At 36.0% G+C, this 15,380-nt stretch overlaps 1 protein-coding gene across 12 annotated transcripts in view; it reads left to right on the forward strand.

Annotated features, from left to right (window-relative positions):
• The window catches only part of LOC111510402 (uncharacterized protein CG43867), a 746,925-nt gene that overhangs the window by 673,715 nt on the left and 57,830 nt on the right, over positions 1-15,380 (forward strand). Inside the window, exon 1 of one of the 12 annotated variants that reach the window (XM_074169819.1) lies at positions 12,611-12,743. The exons of the other annotated variants lie outside the window; for them this stretch is intronic. The gene's annotated coding sequence lies outside the window, so the exon portion shown is untranslated. Of the gene's footprint in view, positions 1-12,610; positions 12,744-15,380 lie in introns of those variants that run through there. 12 annotated transcript variants of the gene reach the window in all.

Here is a 15,380-nt window from a genome sequence, read left to right on the forward strand (position 1 = left end):
GTGACAGTGATCATTACTTGTGAATATATATTAATATATTATACCTTCTTCACGTAATTCTTCAATTATTGAAATTATTTCATTATCATGTCCGGTATGTCCAGCTGACTTTGATGCTACCAATAGTCGTAGGCGAGCAACTAACTCTTTCGGTGAATTCCAGTACACATAATTCGCAGGTTTAGAATTATATGTTTTCTCCATTTTCACTCGTTTGAGTGCTCCACCAATTTTACTTCTACTCCTAATTGGATATTGTCGTGAGTCTAATAGTGGTTTGATGACTTCACGAAATTTTTTAGAATTTGTATTTTTAAAACCATTCTTCAGATGATATTGTTTATATGGAGCATTCGTTATTTTCAATATTTTGGAATATACTTGACGAGTTTCTTCATTATCAACATCTTGTGGATTCTTCAAAAAGATCATATCATATAATTCTGGACTACCTGCGCATTCATATTTTTTCACTTTATTAGCATCCCAAAATGAAATGTTTCCATCTTTGAAATGTACCACTAGACTTCCCATTTTCAGCTTTTGTGTAATTGGATCCATACGTACGCCAAATGTTCCATCATATGCTGGATTTCTAGATTTTACATTATTCAAATGTTTCATCAAAACATCTTCACCACTTTCATTCATAACAGGTGAGATGTCAGGATCCGAGGAATCGATGTGGGACGATGATGGTGTTTCGAATAGAGTTGTTCTCATATCGTCTTGAAGTGTGCTCGTGTCACTATTCACAGATGATACACCATCAAAAGATTGTTTTCTTCCTATTGGAGTACTCATGGGATAATTTGAAGTAGATTGAACAGATCCACGATTTGGTGATAACACTGCTGATTTAGAAGTAGCGTTTGATGATAAAACATTCAATGGTTTCATTATGGGCTCATACAATCTTTCAAGTGTCGAACGATTTTCAATATTATCATTCTTGATAGAGTTGAATTTCTGTCTGACAGCTTCTGTTGTCTCTACTAGTTGACGTTTCAAATTCATTTCATTGTTTTTATGTTCAGAATCGTTTTTTGTATTCATAATGCCCTTTTTAAATTATAGCTCAATTCGTTGATGAAGTGACCTCTACAATATTCAGTGATCGAATAAGTTTCAAAAACAAGATCATGGGTATATAAAACTATCGAATCCTTTGCGATATCTACCTTCATCTATTTTTCTATCCTTATCAATTACTAGAAATCCATATTGATCCTCCCAGCATTTAACACACATCAATTGGAATTGTTTGAATGTTACATCGGGTGAAACATGATCTGAATAAATGTGATGTAAATTCGTCTCATCTTGTTTGAACATTATAATGAAATTGGTATTGTCACGCACTAACTGTTTGGGTACCCGTGAATATGTCTGTGCTAGATAAAAACAATCAACATCCTTATGACGTCCCATACAGAAATATGATCTAATAATATCTTGCTTTTCACATATCACATCATCGAAAATGAAAACAGAATTAGGCTTAGCGTCGGAGGGTTCCACTATTTCTGCATTATTGCTGAATGTATAAAAACCTAATCCTTTTATAGGTTCCAAAACACTTCGCAAGTACTGATATTTAGGTTGATTGAGTGACTTCGAATAGAGATACACATTTCTAAATCTCAATCCTTGTGGATGTGTTAATAGTGATATCATTGCATTCGTCTTTCCACAATTTGAAGGTCCTATAATGAGTCCTCGAACTGATGATGGAAGTAGTGGACCATGTCTGAATACTCTTTGTCCATTCAATCCACACCCAAATTTCTCATCTAGATTATCTACAGCAAACTTTTCTTTCTGTTTTACAATGCGCATCGTGCCGTGGTTGGAGACTATATAAATGTTATTAGCTTATTCATTTCAATGTGTACCATCAAACGATACGGATGTATTGAAAGTGATCGTAAAATTAAAAGAGGTTGTGGTTTTGTTAATGATTTAATAAACAAACTTCCTTTCGAATTACATCTACCTGGAGGATATCAATACAGTGGACCGGGTACAAAATTGAAACAACGTTTAGCTCGTAACGATCCTGGAATCAATAAATTAGATATTGAATGCAAAAAACACGATATTCAATATTCTAAGCATCCATCTGATCTTGCAGCAAGACATTTAGCCGACAAAGAACTTGAATACAGCGCTTGGGATAGGGTTAAATCAAAGGACGCGAGTATTGGGGAAAGAGCAGCTGCATTACTTGTCACCAACATTATGAAAGCGAAAAGACATATGGGCATGGGTTGTAGTACCAATAAGAAAAAATGTAAGAGGAAACAATCGAAGAAAAATAATATTAAAAAAGTTGCATTTGGTGCTGGGATAGTCCATAAAGTGCGAAATGTATTGAAGAAAGCTGGTGGGAATCAATTTGTGACGAATAATAGCAAAAAAGCTATCACTGTGGCATTGCAGGCGGCACGTAAATACCTTAAAGCTGCCGGTGGAAAGAAGAAAATCCGCACACCACGCATAATTCCTGTTCCCAAGATCGGTGGACTTTTACCATTGATACCAATTTTTGCTGGACTATCCGCACTAGGAAGTTTGGCGGGAGCCGCTGCTGGTATTACCAAGGCCGTGAATTCGGCAAAAGCCAGCAGAGCGGCTTTAATGGAAGCCAATCGTCACAATAAAACCATGGAGGCTGTAGCATTAGGCAAACGCGGAAGTGGAATATATCTCAAACCATACCGTAAAGGTTTAGGACTATATTTAAAACCATACAAAGCCACAAACAAAACAAAAAACTGATTGAACCCCTACCTCAGAGGCCTCTTACTGATCTCGATCTCAGTTATTATGCACAAAAAATGAAAATTCCACATTTTCGTGGTGTTTTTATGCGTGATAGATTACCATCTTCAGGTCCAAAACAAAACGAGACAGCTATTGTTAATTTAGATGGAATAAGTGGACCAGGAACACATTGGGTGGCATATAAAAAATGTGGGAAAGAAGTCACATATTTCGATAGTTTTGGAGATCTACCCCCACCATTGGAATTGACTCGATTCTTTCGAAAATGTTCGAATGTAAAAATCAAATATAACTATGATCGACAACAGAAATTTAATACAGTTCTCTGTGGTCACTTGTGCTTGCAGTTTCTCTCTAAATAATTTTCCAAATAAAAATGGATTCAACACCAAAACTGGATCGGGAGGCTATCAAGGGAATGGGGTTTTCACTTAGAATGTTTTCAAAATATGGTACCTTGAAAAAAATGGATAAAGTGATGCTTGCAAATATGCCTAAGGAAGTGATACTTGCATGTGTTGCACATGAGATTGCATATGTTTGGGAAAAGTTGCCTAAGCATCTGCAAGATGACATCGATATAATGAAACATAGATATTGTTATGAGCACCACCACGATCAAAATTCAGATTCGGATGTTAATGATGGTCCTATACCTCGAAAATCTATGTGTTGTATTTGTAATATAGAGGATGTGAATATTGGTATCAATAAAAATGATACTTATTACAATACAACACCTTCCAAAAAGTGTAAATTGTCTCAAATGTGCTGTTGCTGTGTACAATAATAAATTGAAATGTGTTTCAAAATATTCATCAGTCATGTCACGAAAGTTCGAGCTACAAGCTGTCGGGACAAGTGTCTTGAGTGCGGATTTTTTTCCACCAATTGAATTGGATAGGAACAGTCGTTATGGATTAGGACTTTTGGGATTCTATGGATGCAATACAATCAATAATATAACTGAAGCTAATAACTTAGTTAGTTTTAGAATCAGTAATGACAACTCATCGATACCCCAAAAGTTGACAATTGAAATTCCATGTGGTGCTTACGAAATAGAAGAGATCAATGCCGTCATACAGAAACATATCATGTTCAGATTGTTTCATGATAAAAAACCAAATGATGTCGTTGCAGATGATATTTTCTATCTACACGCCAATAATAATACATTCAAATGTGAAATGCGATCCAAATATGAAATTGATCTGACACATCCAAATTCTATAGCAGAAATGATGGGGTTCGCTCATGGAATATTTCCACCAAATCAGATACATGAATCATCATTACCAATAAACATTACAACTGTGAGACTTATCCGCTTAGATTGCAATATAATATCAGGTTCATATATAAATGGTGAAGAATCTCACATTCTTTTCTCATTCGATATTGATGTTGAACCTGGCTACAATCTTACTAAAGAACCACACAGTATTATATATATGCCTGTCAGTCCAGAAGGTCGTCAATTGATTCACAACATTACAGTGCGTATTTTGGATGAAAAAAATAACCTTATCGATTTTGGAAGTGAAGAAGAGATTTTCATTATTTTGGAATTGAAGAAAATCGAATAACTGTTGTTATGGGTTTCATTTACAATAGACAAAATCGCATTGAACAATCCCAAACGAGTTGCACTATCAAAAAGAAAGGCGTGCATAAAAAGAAAAGTGTGCATAAAAAGAAGCTCATTCCACAAGTGTATGCTAAACAGTTAGCACATAACGCTCTGTCTGTGAGTGATCTTAAATTTTTGAAATCGATTGGATTGAAAGTGAGAAAATAACAATGGTGCTCGAAACAAACAGTGAAAAGTTGAATATATTCAATGAACCAGTGCTCGATCATTCTCTCATAAGTTTACATGAGCACACATATAAGCCCTATGGATCACCGCTATTCAGGAATTCGGATGAAATCAGAATTGCAATCAATAATCAAGATGTTATACTAGATATTGCCGACAGCTTCATTTACATAGAAGGTAAATTCACCCCCAAAGATGTAGCGAAAACATGCTATCTCTCGAATAATGCAATTGCATTTCTCTTTGACGAAATTCGTTATGAAATGGGTGGTGAACAAGTGGCTGTTGTTAGAAAACCTGGGATAACATCTACAATGAAAACCATGATATCATTTGGACAATCTCATGCTAACACATTATTGACATCTGGTTGGGGACTTTCACAATTGAAGCAAGATATCTTGGATACAAACAGTCATGTTTTTAGTGGAAAACTACCACTGAAATATTTGATGGGTTTTGCTGAAGATTACAACAAAAGTATCTTGAATGCCAAACAGGAATTGATTTTGATTATCGCTCGATCATTCAAAAACTCGTATATAGGTGAGGTTGATGCTGATTTGGAAATAAATAAAATCGAATGGAAAATAAGACATATTGTACCAGATGATAAACACAAGCTAAAACTTTTGAGTAGAATAAACAAAAGCGGTCTGAATGCCAAAATCAAGTTGGCGTATCGTATGTGGGACCTCTATGAACTACCATCATTACGTGGGACTTCTTCAGACATATGGGCCATCAAAACAACTAATGCATTGGAAACTCCTCGTTTTGTCATCATCGCATTCCAAAGTACTACCACATCTGAAGATAGAACACAGGATATTACAAAATTCACAACTGCTGATATCAATAGTATTCGAGTATACTTGAATTCTGAAGTTTATCCATATGAGCGTTGGAATTTGAATTTCGATAAAAAACTTGATGCTCCTGCTTATTATGCTTTTGAGAGTTTCCAGCGAAGTTATTATGATAAAGATATGAGTGAACCTCTGATGGACATTGGGCAATTTAGAGAGAATCCACTATTCGTCATCGATTGTTCCCATCAACCGAATGCAACAAAATCATCAACTATTGATATAAAGATTGAGTTTGAGACGAGGAAGACCAAGTTTCCAGACAACACTAAAGTATATGCATTAATTTTGCATGATACAGTTTTAACATACAATGCATTGGATGGTTCAGTTCATAGCAGATATTGACACTTTTTTTCACTCTATCATATACTGTTTTATGATCTTTTTTTTATTTGTAACTGACTTATATCATGTATTGTATTTTATATCATATTTATTGTTTTGTAATCATTTTCTATTGTATTTCATGAGATTTAAATAAATAAAACATGAAAATAATTCAAAGTTTTTTATTTGACATTATTTATGATTTACAGGAACATACAGACTATCTAAAATAACTTCTTCCTCATAATCATCATTTTCGCGACCATCTTCAATTTCCTCTCGATTTTCATCATTCAATTCAAAGTGATGAATAATCCATTCTGGCAAGTATGGTTGGAGGCTATACAAGAATCTTCTTAGGTTCAGTTCAATCATAACCTCACAAAGTTGCCACAATTCCAATTCATTATCCAAAAATTTGTTACAAACTTCTGCACCACTCCAATACTTCTCAGCATCACGAAGGCATAATTCGATTTGTTTTTCATCATAGCATACACTCATATCATAATTGCTTGCATGTTCGGCTCCATCACCCAACACCTTCAATTTAGACGACAAATGTTGAACCGATGATTTGAGATCTACAACATCGACCCAATCTTGACTTGCGTACTGCATCCACATCTTTAAATGGTGGAACTGAAATCGAATAAAAAAAACAATAAGCAACCTCCAATTTTTCAGTGATATAATACTCACATTCCCATTTTAATTGTAGTTACAAAGTGGGTGTATTCAACTAAGTTAGTAATGTTTATATTTCCATATAATTATCATCTAATATATGAATATTAATAAAACAATAAGAAACTCATTATAATTACTATTATTATTCAATCATATTGAATTTGACTAGAGTTAGCGTTTTCACACCAAAAAACTTTGTAAGCTATGACCTAAAGAAATTCGCTATAAATTATTACAATTATTATTCAATCATATTGAATTTAACTAGAGATCGCGTTTTCATGCCAGCAAAACTTTGTTGGCTCTGTCCTAAATACACCATCGTATATTTACCACCTGATGAGTTGATACAAGATATATCGTCATCACTGAATTGCAACGAAATACGTTTTGGTAGCCATGTTTTAAATAATTTATCATTGCTCACATCTTGCAAAGTTAATAAAATTGATTTACCAAATCGTGTAGAATAAGTTGACATATTTTTAATTATGTACACTTCATCAATTGGCAATGATGATAAGGCCTTTTGCTCTAGTATTTCAACCTCCTGTACAATCAAATTATTAATTTTATTCAAGTCTACTTTTGAAACGGACATGATGATAATATATATGAAAATATAAACAATTTCCAACAGACAAATACACTCACCGTCTTCCTTCTATTACGAACTGAATAACACTCTACCAATTGCTAACTGCTGCAGATATATTCGTCTACTGATTTCATAGTGTGCCAAGCATTTCTTTTATATTAAACAGTGCGAGTCACCCCCACCATGAAACCGTGAAAGGTTCACATTGCTAGTTGCTATCCACTAGAGATGCCTGACGTCACAGCCAAGCCCATCTCCCAATTTGATGCGATAACAGTTGCCGGCACGAGCAAGCAGTGATCGTTGCGCTCTCGGAGAGGGCAGACGTTTGCACAGTCCTCGCCCGCCTGCGTGTCACCATCAATAGCGAGGGTAGGGTGATGCGTTACGTCACATCATTCACTGCTTCGAGAGCGATAGCCGAACAAGCAATTGTCGTTGCGCTCTCGGAGAAGACAGACGTTAGCACAGTCCTCGCCCGCCTGCGTGTCACCATTGATGGCGAGTCTGGGGCGTTACGTCACATCCTTCACTACATCGAGGGAGGTGAGAGCAGACCGATGAATACGCATTACTCTGCCACACGTCGTGGAGTGAACATGTCGCTCTCTAGCCGTTGAACGGTTATTGCTGTGACGTCACTCCACTACTAACTTGGTGCCCTCACACCGATGGAGCATTCATTACTTGGAGGATCTTCGAAGTATGCAGACGTATGTTTGTACATAGACAAACAAGCACATGATGAAACCCTGTACCGTGCATTCTCTTACACACACACACACACACATACACACACAAAATCTCATATGAAAAAAAAATCTGAACGATCCATGCACCAGACACTTCAAGGTCACAACGCCTTGACTTCACTGCACAACAAAAAAAAAGCAAATAACATGTCATATTGGTGGGGGGAGGATTAGAACCGGGAAAAAATTTCTGAACAATCCATACACCACACCCTTCAAGGTCACATCACAGTGACTTCACCAAACAACAACCAATAAAAAAGCAATTAATACGTCATAGTGGTGGGGGGAGGCTTAGAACCGGCTCAAATCTCCTACTTTTAACTAAAGAGTGACTTTGGATGTTGAAGCGTGGCATTGCATATCCGCGATATGCAATGCCACGTACCATCAATTACGTACCATCACAAGATGGTACGTAATTACCGAATGCTAGTCACAAGCATGATGACATATGTTCGTCAGTTAGTCGATTGCGATATTTCGACTTAATTATCTTCATTTCAGAAAACGCAGACTCGCACAAGTGAGTTGACCCAAACATTGCCGTCAGTTGAAGGGCGATTTGCCTTAGATTCGGATATTTATCTTTAGATATAAAACACCAGAATTTTGTATCAGATGCTGTGGCTTTGAGATGTTTTATGTATATCTGATATGAGCTGCACTAACTCATTTTCAACAGAACATGAGTCCATGTTGAACTGAGTTGCTATTTCAGTAGCTATAGCTAATTCCTCAATGTTTTTACACGAAGAAGGATAACTCATAAATGGTGCGATATTTGCCAATTTATTGAAATCATAATTCTGCCTCTTAAATATTATAATTCAACTGAGGAATACTTGCTTTCAAAGACGGAAAGTGTTTCAGATCCTTTCTTTTCAGTTGATCTTTCATAAGTTGAAATTCACTTTTGAATGCATTTATTGCACTAATCATCTCAATAATAGTTTTACCTTTACCTTGAAGCTCCAAGTTAATGGTGTTTGAATACATTGTGATACATATCAGAGATGCTAAATCAGTTGGCCATTTTCTGGTTTTCAACATCTAAGTGTCATCACCCCTTTCGTCCAGAAAAGCTGTTATTTTGGGTAATACTTCTGGAAACCTTTCCAGGAATTTTCCGCGACTCAACCACCTGACGTCCGTGTGAAGAACTAAATCAGTGTTTTCAGCTGACTCACTATCTTCCAAATGCAATTTAAAGAGCCGTTGTTGCAAGCTATGTGCACGGATGGAATTCACAATTGTCATTGCAATACTCAAGTTTAGAACTTTTGAACACAAAACTTGTTGATGTATAATGCAATGGAAAGAGAAAAATGAAGGAAATCGTCATTAGTTCGACGCAATGCCACAAAACCGTTTTTGTTTCCAGTCATTGCAGGTGCCACATCGGTTGTAATGCACACTAGTTTATATATTGGTAGCTTGTAGTTTATTGCAAAATTGAAGGAAACGTCATATATATCTTCACCACGGGTCTTTCCTTTCAGAGGAATAATTGTCAAAAACTCTTTCTTAGCTGATATGTCATTGAATTCCATTCGAATAAAAATACACAGCAGAGTAGTGTCTGTCATATCGATGGATTCGTCGAAATGTAAAGAAAAATATGTAAGTACATTCCATGATATCATGTTTTATTTTATCTGCCATGTCTTCACTCAGGACTTCAACACGCCTTGTGACAGTCGGACGAAACTGAAGTTCTCTAATAGCAGACATAATCTCTGTTTGATTTTTAAAATCTCCAAATGAAGTCTCACCAGCTTCAATAAATGTTTCCTTCACAACCGATCCATCTTCAAATGGTTTCTTGTGTTTCGCCAATATATGAGATATTTTAAATGACGCGATCGTTGCAGCTTTAAATTGTTTGGCTGGTCTTGTGAACATGTTTTGTTCTTTATCCATACAAGTTATCAAAACACGCAGTTTTCGATTTCTTAATTAACTCTGAGACGGAAAATCCTTTTCATAGATTTTATGAACCGTTTTATGATATCCCTCTAAGTTTCCACGCTTAGGTATTGCAACTGACACACGGTATATGAGACAAATATGCACTTATCCTATACCATACAAAAGAAAAATTATTCCTTCCAATCGTTAGTAAAATAATACGTTTTACTTTTCTTCGCGGCACTCATTTTGTACTTTTTACTAATAAACTTTGTATCGCCTTCAGACTGACTCCTATTCCTGCAGGCGCAACATTTATATCGGTGAGAATTAAGTCTCGAATGTTCCCGCCAAACACCGCCATCAGTTTCTAGAAAAATAGACGAGAATCGCCGCAGCTTTTCTTTGACAAGTACCGCTCGTTCTTTTGATAAAGCCGCCTTTTTCCGCTATAGCAGGAGGTTATTACGATGAAAGAAAGTGATGAGGGTGTTATTCTGGCCTAATTGTGGATAGAATAAATTTTAGTGTTTTATTAATTTCATTTTGTTCTAGTGTCCTTTCTACTAAAACAAAATCTGTGAATAGTTCTATATCGAATTTTTTTTCCTCGAGATCGATGCAAAAAGCACTCGACCGTTTGAGCATCCCTGCTATTAGGTATTGGTCCACCATATTCATGATATTATTATGTAATATTCATTACTACACCAAAGGTTCCAAACAGAGCATCAATTACCGAATTTCACCAAAATCAGATAAGGGAAATTAACTTTTTTATGGAAGTTTCTTGAAATATTGAAATACACACATCGGAAAAGTCTAGGGATATTTTTAAAAATGGCAATAATTTTTTTTAAATCGCTTTAGGGAAAAAAAGTTGACGAGTGATTATTAAACGAATGTAACTTACAACAAAATTTATTAAATGGTCAAAAATACTGAGTGCGCATATAAGCAAAACTAAAAAAAATGTGGCTCTTTTTTGGCACCCCGAAAAAAAATCATAATAAAAAAAATTGGAATCAGTACAGAGTATGGCCTCCACGCTGGTTTATTACGGCCCTACATCTATTGTGCATCGACAAAATGAGATTGTCAATGTCTTGTTGAGGTACATTTGCCCATTCAGCGATTAAAAGCTCTCTCAATTGAAACGTTGTGTGAATGTTCCCTATATGCGGTGTAATTCTTCGTTGAAGCATGTCCCACACATGCTCGATGGGATTCAGGTCCGGTGATTGTGCTGGCCATGACAATACATCAACTCCTTCGTTGGAGCCAGTCAGTCACTAGACGCGCGACATGTGGACGAGCATTATCGTGCATTAAGTGGAAGTTTTCACCAACAGCACCAGCAAACGGACTGACGATAGGTAGAAGAATGGTGTCGAGGTACTGTCGAGCTGTGAGGGAGCGATTTGGAAAAACGAGATCGGTTCTGCCGCCGATCATGATTCCGCCCCATAGCATTACTGTACCACCTCTGTATGTGTGGGCTTCCTGGACGTGTCTCAAACGTTCATTATTTCCAGGTCGTCTCCACAGTCTTACTCGACGAGAATCTGGATGAAATCCAAATCTGGATTCGTCTGTAAACAAAACTGTGGCCCAATCATTTGCATACCAGTTTCGATGTTCTTGACACCACTCTAATCTTCTATCGCGATTGCCTCTCGACAAAGGTGGACATCTAAGTGGCCTTCTGTTGTGGAGATCTGCTTCATGCAGTCGATTTCTGACAGTATCACGACCAATGGTTACCTGGTGCGTCTGCTGCAACACGTTAACCAACTCAGGTGCTGTGATTGTCGGTTGTCTTCTTGCGGTTAAGACCAAAAATCGGTCTTGAACTGCAGTTGTAGCGCGTCCTCGCCCTGGATGTTGTTCGGCTGGACTGCCAGTTTCACGGAAACGCCGCCACAATCGACTGATAACACTTTGGGAGACCCCCAAACGAAGAGCTACATCATTTTGTCGCATGCCACCTTGAAGAAGCCCTACAGCACTATTCATCTCAGCCAATGGTAAGTGATGGCGTTCCATGTTAAAGCACAATATTTCCAGTTTAATTGCTGAGCAAGAACTGCATAGAATGTACAAACTCGACACTTTTAGATTATTCATTTTAGCTGAAAACCTACAGTTTGTAAAAAACTTGATAAAAGATTAGTTACCGTTTTTGCAGGCTTTGTTCAACCCATAGAAATCTACAGGGTGGTCGAGTGTACCAATTTAATCGAAATTGAATGACCTCATGCATTTATTTTTATGATATTTAGTATGTGATAAAAATATCCCTAGACTTTTCCGATGTGTGTATTTGATACGGAAATGAAAAATTCGCTTTCTAACGTTTTCAATTCATCAGTAGAAATACAGATTTTCATTGATTGAAAAAAATACGCATTGTCATCTTTCACAGAAACATATTCATGATACTCATTATTTTAATCATAAATGAACGTATATATCCCATAACAAACGTCATCAAGATAACCATCATATATAAATTCCTAAATCATAATCATGTTAATGATTTATACATTTTGTAAATCATTGACATTATCATCCCACCACAAACTTAATTGTCTACAAAAATTTTGGTCTATTTGCAGACATCTTTCGAAGACCAGTATATGACCGATATTTTGCAAATACGATTTTTACCAGAATGATACAATTCTCTAGGTATGTCAACATCATTGAGATAAGATAATTCGAATCCTACCCTGCATAAGCGTTGAGTACGGAGCTGAGGGGTTGCCATGCGACCGTCCTAACTTTCGCTATCGTACGTTTATTGATTATTTTCCGTCTCGACGCTGCTGGCGGTCATGGCGTCTTTCAGCTGACAGAAAAACAAGTGAACTGCGATTGTCGGTTTTTATTTGTACTTTTGTGTTCATTTTTGATTGTTTTGATTCGTAAGTGACGGCCGTGGGATTTTTGAGATCGGTTTGCGGGACGACTTGCCGGAAAATGTAAGTTCATGATGCAATTTTTCCCTTCGATTGGAGTATTTGTGAGTGAGCTTGTTTTCGTTTGGATTTGGAGCTAGTTGTTGGAATCGAGAGGTTCTTGGAGATTTCTTTTCACTGAAGAAGTTGCCTGATAGAGATGAAAAAATTTTGTTCCATTTTTTGCAATGAGGAAAATGGAAATGGCAGACGCTTCATTAAAAATTCAAAATATTCGACCGGTGTAAGCCCGTTTTTTGGCTCATCGGAGGTAATTTTGTTGTCAGAAATAACTTTTTTTTGTCGAGGAAATATTTATAATGAATACCTTGCTCCAGGTGACATTTTCCATCTAGATACCGTGTAGTTCCACATAATTTTTTTTATGTATCCTATCTTTATACTTAAGAAAGAAACAAATGTTTACAGTGAGCTGAACAAGTGGTAGATATTCCTCTTGTGAGATCAATTTCCTGAGACTTCAACTCTTACAAAACTATAGGAATATAGATAAATGGAAATTCAATATTTAAAAATACATTCAATGTAGGACTGTGAAGTTTATACCAAAAGTTCAGTCATTAAGTGCCTTGTTGTGTTTAAATATTCTGCAGATTTCGAAAGAAAAATAGTTACTAGTTTTCGAGAGCATGATATCCATGATAAAAAGTTTTCTATACAATATCAAAATACATTTTCCGTTCAAAAAGTTGAAGTAGTTCTAACTGTCTGTTGTTTTTTCTTTGATTTTTTACCATTGTTAACACATTCTCGAAATAAGTTAGTTAACTCCTAGAAATACCTTTATTCGAATGAATATCGTTATATTCGTAAGCCTTATCGAATCAATGCCACGTGTTCAACTTTCTGGGTCACATCAGGTCAGTTCCAAAACAATTTACCTACCTAGCGTTCACCTGCCTCATCGATTTTCTCCAAAATGCCTGAAAACTCGTGTAAAACACACATTCTATTCTTTGATGAAAGCCAGTAAACTTGAAGATGGGTACAGCCATTATTATTCGAACTATTTTTACATTTCATCTGATGAATCGGGTAATTCCTTACTTTTCAATCTAATGGGCCTTTTCGATAATTCTGAAACTCAAAAAATGCCATTTCGAACATCAGTAAAAGATGTATTATTATTATTAAAGTTTAGAAGAGTTTTATTAAGACAGTCTTCTCTAATTTATGTTATCATCTGTATCTTTAGTATATATACAAAGTATGGTATAGTGCATTTTTAATATTTTAAACTTGTCTGGTATTGTTTCTTCGATGTGTAATTTCTCTCTTCAGTAACCGTATGTATTGTATGTGTATGTGTTTGTATTAATTTGTTAAATGTATGTTTGTACTTGTGCAGATGTATCTTTATTCTGTATTTAAATTATTTCAATATGATTTGTACTCTATATGTATGTATATGTGTGTATATATGTATACAGTGAGGACGTAAAAAGTCTTTTCCTCCTCAACTTCTGAACGGAACAAGCTATCTAGGTCGGGTACAATTCAGGTAAAAAGTTACTACTACTCTTACTACGTTTTGGCATAAAAATGATTGTGGTCACGTGGCCTAGTGTCAAGAGGACACCACATTTGAAAGTTTTCCGATTATCTATCCCACACCGCTGTATATGTGGACATCGGCCAAGCCGTTTCAAATTGACAAGCCTTTGAAATTTGCTCCAAATATTCAACATATAAATCAATTGCAGCAGAATTTTAACTCCTTTGAATATTACTGGAGTTTTTTCCTAACACCAAATCGTTATTTTTAACACCTCGACACGTGTTTCGATCACCAAGTGATCGATCATCTTCAAAGAGGAAGAATAAAACTTCTTTACTGATTCTGGTCGAATAGCCAATTTTTTGTGGTAAAACAGTTACGCATATTATATGTATTTTAAATTGTGGTTTTTGTTCCAGTTTTTTAATTCTTAGTTATTTTGCTGGAGACTCCAAATATCATTTCATTTCAGTGTCAGTCTAATATTGATATTAATCACATCGATACTTCTGACAGTTTTCATAGTTTTCAGCATTTCATCCTTCAGAAGAAAAAACCGAAGCAATTTTAATTTACGCTGAAACTAGGCGTAATTACCATGAAGCAGAAATTACCGCTTCCCAGTAAATTTCAAAGGACTGGCTGCGTAACAAAGGAAAAAGGATCTGGAAAAGATGTATTTCAGGAGAACAGCAAATCGATGTTCTGGCAGCTGTTGTTAATAATTCGCAAAACAACAAAAACGGTAGTCACGAATTGTGGCATATCTACGATCACTGTGAAAAAATATCTTGAAAAACACAAATTTCACCCATATAAATTGAAAATTCTGCATCAATTAACAGAAGACGACCCAGATAGAAGAGTGCAGTTTTGTGAGGTCATGTCTGACCGCATAACCCAAATCCCGGATAAATCAACTCTATTTGTTTTAGTGATGAAAGTACTTTTTTTCCTAATTAGAACAGTAAATAGACAGAATGTGCGTTATTGTCAGACGTAAGTCCGCACGTTTATCGAAAGGGTTATACTCAAACTCCAGAGAAGATCATCATATGGACTGGTATTTTGGGTGACCATATCATAGGTCCAATATTTATGACAGAAAATGTAACTAGGCATCTCTCTTTTAATATGCTTCA

The sequence above is a fragment of the Leptinotarsa decemlineata genome, unplaced genomic scaffold (assembly GCF_025532065.1).
Source record: "Leptinotarsa decemlineata unplaced genomic scaffold, Ldec_3_MD MMD2_P_RNA_scaffold_6, whole genome shotgun sequence".
In the NCBI taxonomy this organism is placed as follows: Eukaryota; Metazoa; Arthropoda; class Insecta; order Coleoptera; family Chrysomelidae; genus Leptinotarsa; species Leptinotarsa decemlineata.